Source organism: Octopus bimaculoides, chromosome 19 (assembly GCF_001194135.2).
Source record: "Octopus bimaculoides isolate UCB-OBI-ISO-001 chromosome 19, ASM119413v2, whole genome shotgun sequence".
Classification (NCBI taxonomy): domain Eukaryota; kingdom Metazoa; phylum Mollusca; class Cephalopoda; order Octopoda; family Octopodidae; genus Octopus; species Octopus bimaculoides.
Genome location: NC_068999.1, coordinates 6,878,570 through 6,887,403, shown reverse-complemented (window position 1 = coordinate 6,887,403; position 8,834 = coordinate 6,878,570). Strand labels below are relative to the sequence as shown.

Genomic DNA, 8,834 nt, shown 5'->3' with positions numbered 1-8,834 from the left:
CGGAGATATTCAGCGTGACACAGTGTGACAAGGCTGACCCTTTGAATTACAGGCACAACAGAAACAGGAAGTAAGAGTGAGAGAAAGTTGTGGTGGAAGAGTACAGCAGGGTTCGCCACCATCCCCTGCCGGAGCCTCATGGAACTTTAGGTGTTTTCGCTCAATAAACACTCACAACACCCGGTTTGGGAATCGAAACCGCGATCCTATGACCGCGAGTCCGCTGCCCTAACCACTGGGCGATTGCACCTCCACTAATGCACAACTATATTATAACCAATTAACAAATGTCTTATTTTATTATCCAAACGTATATCTTAACTAAAGTGAACATTTCAAGCACACGTATGTGCTAATTTCACTTGCCTCTTGTTAATTTCTTTTGCCTCGTTGTATCGTATTATGTACTTTAAGATGCTTTTTTCCTAATTTTCGTACATACATTATACAATTACTGATTCCCACCCATCCCCATTTATTCCAACCCACCCGCTTATATGAATTTAAGCAAATGTCCAAGCCACCTGCCTATTCCAACCACCCCCTATTATTTGGGTTTTCATCTACCAAACCCACTTTGGTCAGTCCAGAGCTATAGTAGAAGACACTTCTTCAAGGTGTCTCACAGAGGGATTGAACCCAGACCACATGGTTGGGAAGCAAACTTCTTAACCACACAACCATACCTGTGCCTATACATATGTACACACACACACACACACACACTAGCGATATTTTATTAGGCATGAATGAGATTTTTAATGAAATCAATTTGTTAAAACTTAGAGACTTTGCCAAATGTTGGAAAACAGAGAGTCATATTTTTGGCAAGCCAAACCAGAAAAATTTATATTGGATGTAAAATGTTGATATCCAATTATTTTCATTAATTACAGAAAAGCTAAATACAAAATAATTATTTTAAAAAATCATGGCTGGCCTCGTCAACCATATCTTGAGACAGTAGCTGTACACCTATCATCTAACAGAAACTCAAAGATTTGTAGTTGTCCAAAAATAGTCCCTCAACTGTCTCCTCTCTCTTATATTGCATGACACCTCGACACCTACCACATAATGCACATATGTTATTATATTATACCGGTGACATCAGAATCACATCTTCTCATGTCACACCAGACACAGCTGCACACTATCATGTTGTAACGTATTAAAAACTGAAGTCCCAGCTGTACAAGCATAGATTTACTTTTGCTCACCACACATATAAGCATTGCTGATGCACAGAACTTGTTTCTACGTACCCCACTCAATAATCTCTGTTCTGCATACACAGAAGTCAATACTGTAGGCCTCTCCTTATTGTCATACACTCAACATATGAGACATAATGGCCCTCGGTTCTGTGATGCAAATTTCATGATTTGATCCTCAATCATTTTAACCTTTAGTGTTCAGATTTTTTTGTCAGATGTATTGCTTATTTATTCATATTGCTTTGAATTAATCACACATTATTTTTGCAGCTTCAAGATTTCAGTGGTGTGTTTGTATATTTTTAGAATGACATTGTAGGATATGCATGAGAGGCTGGATCAGGTCACACTAAAACCATTAGTATTTCATACACAAGCTGACAAAATTTCAAGTCTGCCTGTAAAAAGTTAACAAAGCTACAAACAGTGTTTATAACCCTCTTGAGCCCAACTAATTCAAAACATGAATAAATTAACGTTACATTTGACAGTATAATTTAAATGCCAAAGGGACAAAGCAATCGAAATTAAAACCTTCCATCAAAATTTCATTTTAATTTATGTTTCAAACACCATCTTAATAACAACAAAGTTATTTTACTAAACTCATCATCATTTTAAAGATTAATTGAAATAATGGTAGTGTTTTTTTTTAACAGAAATATGGTAACAAAATAGTTAAGATACCAAACACATTCTAAGTGCTTACTTAAATACTAAATTAAGACTAAGGGAAGATGGCATTATTTTACAAATAGTAACTGGGTCTGTTATATATTTATTCCATTGTTATTTGGATTCTTAATTTTTCTACTGCAAACCAAAACAAATTTAGAAACTTTCCAAAATAATGTTCTCCATATTCAATGAAACAGTTTTAAAATATTTACTTTCAGACTTCTTTCTGGAAATTCTTAACAAGAACAATTTATGTTTTTTTTATCTGCTATAAATAAACATAAACAATTCATACACATAAAAGTAGCGCCAACATCATTTTTTTTTCTTTTACAACTTCCTGTAGATGCAAGCATGGTTGTGCTAAGTTCCTGACCATATGGGTTTTTTTCTGTCCCACTACATAACATTTTGTCTTTCACTATAGCCCTAGGCTGATCAAAGCCTTGTGATTGGATGTGGTAGATGGAAACCAAAAGAAGCCCATCATTCATGTGTGTTTGTGAGAGTCTATACGTTTGTGTATGTGTGTATATGAATATATATGTGTGTGTGTGTGTTTGTATCTTCTTGTCTTGACATCATTGAATAGTTATAAATCTTACAGAATAGCTCGTTTCCAGTCGTCTATGAAAACATGTTCAGCTTTGGGGGAAATATTACCTGGCATCAAAACAGATGAGGATTGGCATAAGATGGGTCATCCAGCCATAGAAAATCCACCTTGGCGAATTCTGTCTGACCCATGCAAGCATGGGAAATTGGATGTTAAAACGGTGGTGGTGATGGTCCTGATAATGACGATAAATTCAAATTCTGTACTTGGTTACCAAACATATATATATTGAATTTCAAACAATTGGGTTCACTACATACTCACCAAATCCAGTTTACCACCCACCACTCTGCTGTAATCATCACCAAAAAGATGATATACATCAAACTAAATAGAGCAAACCTTCACTAGCACTCTGTTACCTATCCACTAAACATTACTTGACTGTCAGCAATGTAATCCCAGATGATATTGGGGTCGTGCTTATCATTTGTGCTAAACTTGTAGTTTTCTCTCAAGCGAAGCAAGGCTGACAAAGGCTACCCATTTTTATCTTTTTTTTTTTTTTTTTTTTTTTTTTTTTTTTTTCCTTTTCTTTTTCTGTTCTACTGCAGGCACAGGGCCTGAAATTATGATGGAGGTAGGGTGGAGACTTGTCGATTGTGTCAACCCTAGTGCTCGACTGGTGCTTATTTTATGAACCCCAGAAAAGATGAAAGGCAAAGTTGACCTCTGCAAAATTTGAACTCAGAACATAAAGCTAGGAGAAATGCTGCAAAGCAATTTGTCCAACATGCTAATAATTTGGGCAGCTCACCATCTTAAAAGGTCAAAGGCTGCTCTATTATATGATTGTTTTTCTTTGTTTCCATTTGGATGCAAGAAAGATTATAATAAATATTTAAAATATTTTTAATTATCCTTTTAGTCCAATTTTGGGGTAAAAATTGTGTAATCAATTTAATTTACTCCAGTGTAATACCGGTGCTTAGTTACCAATGCTAAGCTGGTCATGGTGCCATTGAAATTGAGAACGGTGGGTCACCAAAAGTACCCAGGCTGTGCCAATTCCACTGTCCTCTTATTGTCTTAGTCGGGTATAATTATTTCTATCTAATGAGGTAATGAAATTTAAAAATTTATAGAAGCTTCTTATAAGACAAGTAATTTTGCCGTGGGCACAATTAGTTTTTGTAAAAGAAAGAAATAAAATCGTTAAAAATGTTGAAGAAAAGCATTGCACTATTTGTTGAAGAGAAACGAATGCTCTAAAGCCAGCCGGCTAAAGAAAGTAATTATATTTAATGATGACATACTATTAGTTGGAGGTACTAACACAATTACTTATAAATATATATGACTGGCTGGATTTGAAATTTAAGAATCAGTTTAAATGAAGAGAGGAGGCAGAAGAAAGTTTATTCCCCCTCCCCCCCAAAAACATCTTTGAAAAGACACTTTGTTTTTCTTTAAAGACGATTTATTTGACCCCTGTTCATTAAATCAGGTCAATATTTATTTCACTTGTATGAGATAAATATTGATTGATTTCATTGGAATGCACTAATTGCTTGTTTGATCCACATCCTTGCTCCAAGTGAACTACTTAACCCCTTTTCTTACCATATTTCTCTTGAACTAGATTGCATTTGTTTCAATTAATTTGGTAAAATAACTTTGTCTTTATTAACCCTTTCCTTGTCATATTTCTGTTGAAATATATTGCTTTTCTTTTAATTAATTCTGAAAATAAAAGAATTTATGAAAATAATTTTGTGTGTACCAGTGATTTAGAAGTTTGCTTCCCAACTGTGTGGTTTTGCATGACACCTTGGGCAAGTGTCTTCTACCATAGCTCTGGGCCAACTTTGTCTCCATATTGCATGATTGTTGTAAATGAGTGTCACCATCATACAAGCAGTGGCTATCTTCAGTCTTCCATGAAAACATGTCTGGCCACAGAAAAATATTACCTTACTTGGAAACAGGTGAGGGTTAGTGACAGGGAGGACACCCAGCCATAAAAATCTGCCTCATTTTAATTCAATGAGCAGTAAACAACAAGGGACCTATCTGTTCATGCAAGTCGATGCATAATTATTTTAAGTTTCCAAATTGACTTTCAATTCAACAGTCAAGACTAACAAATTCCCCTGAACTTGTTGGCCTCGTGCCAAAATTTGAACTCATTATTATTATTATTATTATTATTATTATTATTATTATTACGATGGTGTACTGGCAGAATTGTTACTGTCCTGGGCAAAATGCTTAGAGGCATTTTGTCCATCTTTACATTCCGAGTTCAAATTCCACCAAGGTCAACTTTGCCTTTCATCCTTTTGGGGTCGATAAATTAAGTACCAGTGAAACACTGGGGTCAATGTAATTGACTAGTCCCCTCCCTCAAAAGTTCAGGTTTTGTGCTTTTAGTACGAAAGATCATCATCATCACCATCACCATCATCATCATCATCATCATCATTATTATTATTATTATTATTATTATTAGAAACGTAGTAAACTGGCAGAATCATTAGAGTGTCAAAAAAATGCTTCATGGAATTTCTTTCAGCTGTTTACGTTCTGATTTCAAATGCCACCGAGGTTGATTTTTTTTTTTCTTCTTTTTTGCCTTTTGTTCTTTCCAAGGTTGAGAAAACGAGTACCAGTTATGCACTGGAGTCAATATAATTGACTTAGCCTTCCGCTCAAAAATTGCTGGTTTTGTGCCAGAATTAGAATTATCATTATTGTTGTTACCGTTATTATCAAATGTCATGTTTAGATCTGTCTCTTACACGGCTTAATTGTAACTCTATTATTGTCTTTGCATGATTTCTCCATTAATTGACTATTTTCCTATTGTAGCCAATTAGAGTCAGTCCATTATAGTTTTCCCAGTTGAGCGTATTCAACCTTGCCTGTTTAATATAGTTTGTGATACTAATCAATTAGTGTTCTATTCCCACAAAGCCTTTTGAAGTTCAATTAAGTGCCTTTCCAACCGTCTTTATTCCACTTAAGAAAATTTTTATTGCAGTGCAAAGCAGAATGAGCGAAACACTGGACAGAATACTTCGTTGCATTCAGTTACGTTTCTTGGCATTCTGAATTTTAAATCTTGCCAGGGTCAACTTTGGGTTTCATCTTTCAGGGAGTCAATAAAATAAATATCTGTCAAGTATTGGGATTGGTTTTTCACTTGTGTAGGTATGCAATAACTCTTTCTGAGGGAACACATGTGTTTCAGTATCTGGGAACCTGTATAAAACATTAGGGAAAGAAACTGAGTTGCTTCTTTGCAATAACTACAACTAAAGCGAAGTTTCTTCATGAACCCTTAAACTACTACAGTGGACTCCCTATTTACTATTTTGCTTGTGTGGACCCCAAAAATCTTATACAGTGCCCACCCTGCTAGGAGTCACATGGACCCATGTTGAAAATCACTTGTGTTAAGGCTTTTTGTTGGGTGAGATAGTGTTATGAGGTAGAGAATAGCCCAGAGAGGCGTCAAGTAAATTCAACTGAGGATTTTAGGGGGTCTACAAATAAGAGTAGCCAGGTTGAAACAGAAGGTAAAATATTCAACATACTTGGCCAGCACATGCTTTTGATAGGAAAATATTTGTAAATTCTGTGAATGATGCTGGTGATAATTATGTGTATTAAAAATCATTATGATTAATTAAAAATTCATCTTTCCTGTTAGATATTATTGTGAAACAAGCAATATTATGGATGCATTTTATAAATTACTGTTTTATTGTATCTTCCCTCTTTAAGCATTTCATATCTGCTTGCTGCTTTTTTTAAGTAATTATTTCACATCAATTATTACCATTCTTATTCTAAGCCAATACAAAGAATTATTTTTGCAAAACATTTAAAAACGCCTTTCGCTTTAAAATTAATAGGATTTTTAAAATTTTATTTACGCACACACACATATATATATATGTATGTATGTTTTTTTTTAATTGTTAAGAAAACATTTCTTGATTACTCATTTCTTGAATTTTGTAAAGCGTGAAGAATTTGTGAGGATTTGAAGAATTGTTGATGTTAATAATATTTCTTGAAAATGAATTCTATGATGCAATGCTAGTTTTCCTAAGGGAATATGGCAAAGATAGTGTCAAGCACCAGTATAAACAAAAGCTTCTTTCCTTCAACAGATGTCAAAAGTAAATTGTCTAAACAATCATTTTCAAGGGAAACTGTTCTCCCCCCACTAACACCGCCATCATCACCACCACCTCCGCCATCTTCATCTGCTTATCCCCTTCTGTTTTTAATGTCTGGGATGATATGATATTCAAGGAAGAAACCCCACCGATAGATTAACTCAAATTTCATCTTGTCAAACAACAAAGGCCTTAATATCCATTACAAGTGTTTCTCTGATGCAATAGGTGATGGCGGCGGTGGCAGCGGGAGAATGGTGGTGTTCGGATGGTGGGGTGGGTTCATGACATGTTTAGAACAAACCTAGCAAACAAAAGCCTTATTTTTATTATTTTTTTTCTTTTATCTCAAAGACCGTTGAATGATGGATCTGCTTGCATTTCCTCCTTCTACACCAGCTTCCATTATTAATGGGGTGGGGATTTCATTTCTTGTTTTAAAGAAAATTTTGTGTGTATGTGTGTGTGTGTATGTATATAAATATAGATGTATGTAGGCATGTATCTCTTCCACAACAAGACTCCTGTTTTTATCCCTCTATCATACTTTAACCTCTCTTTAACTGACATTAAGCCAGCACCCTCAATACTAGTCCCCTTCTTAGTTGAGGGAGCTTTGTCTCGCAAGTTACTACTTGGTGATCTTACCGGTGCCGGTGCCATATACAGAAAGTGGTTGGCGCTGGTAAGGGCATCAAGCCGTAGAAACCATACTAAAGTGGACAGTAGAGCTTGGTGTAGTCTTCTGGTTTGCCAGCTCCTGTCAAACTATCCAATCCAGGAAACAGGAAACAGATGTTAGATGATGATGATGATGATGATATGTAGACGTGTGGATTTGGTGAAGAGAAACTGAAAGAAATCTGTCGTGTGTGTGTCTGTATGTATGTGTGTGTGGTTGTGTTTATTCGTCTCCCATCTTGACATTGTATTCTAGTTGTGAGTGTCATCACCAAACAAGAAGTGCTGTTCACTTTCAATATTCTGTGTAAACATATCTCTGGTCATTGGGAAATAGTACCTTACTTGGGGACAGGTGAGGTTGGCAACAGGAAGGGCACCCACCCACCCATGGAAAATGTGCATCAACGAATTCCATCTCATCCATGCAAGCAAAGAAAAGTGGGCATTAGACATTAAAATGATAACGGTGATAATGATGATATATGCTCTCCATATTGGATTTGATATCTTTTTTTTTTATTTATTTATTTATTTATTTTTTTGTTTATCTTTTTAAGAAATGGCGAAAACCACAGTGGTTATTATTTCTCTGTAAATTTCGTGTTCCTAACTTTCTGAAATTATGTCTTTGACAATTGATTTTTCTGCATTTTATTATGAAGTAATGTACTTCTGTCAAAAGCTTTCTCGACGTTGTGTGACACTAAGTTCTTTATGAAGTGACCGTATAATCCTGCTTTAATTCCTGGTTGGAGATTCTTGGCATAATAACCTTTGCTTCCATAACTGCTAATGCACCGTTCATTGTGCTTCCATTACCATTGTGATATTTCTTCATGCTTGTGTGCAAGAAATATTTATTCCATGCTTTTGTGGTGGCACCATAAGGAAAGTAAAAGTATTCTTCATTTCAAGAAGATTTACTATAAAGTAAAACAGCTATGATACTGTCTGAAGGAGCTTCTATGTGGTTGCCAAGAATGCTAGAACGAACAACTAAATCCTCAAATCACACCCTATCATCTATTCACATGGATATCACCATCATCATCATCATCATTGCTTAACATTCATTTTTCTATGCTTGCATGGAACATACAGAATTTATTGATATATATGAAGTATTATTACCGTTATAAACAGTAATAATGAGGTGGCTAGTGAGATTTCTACTTATACAGGTACATCGTCATCATCGTTTAACGTCCGCTTTCCATGCTGGCATGGGTTGGACGATTTGACTGACCACTGGTCAGCCAGATGGCTGCACCAGGCTCCAATCTGATCTGGCAGAGTTTCTACAGCTGGATGCCCTCCCTAACGCCAACCACTCCAAGAGTGTAGTGGGTGCTTTTACGTACCACCGGCATGAGGGGCCAGTCAGGCGGTAGTGGCAACAGCCACGCTCAAATGGTGTTTTTTATGTGCCACCTGCACAGGGGCCAGTCCAGTGGCACTGGCGACACTGGTAACAATCACAATTATATATATATATATATATATATATAT

The 8,834-nt window shown here is 35.8% G+C and overlaps 1 protein-coding gene across 1 annotated transcript in view; it reads left to right on the top strand.

Annotated features, from left to right (window-relative positions):
* The window catches only part of LOC106873082 (macoilin), a 76,637-nt gene that overhangs the window by 35,795 nt on the left and 32,008 nt on the right, over nt 1-8,834 (top strand). The window lies entirely within an intron of this gene.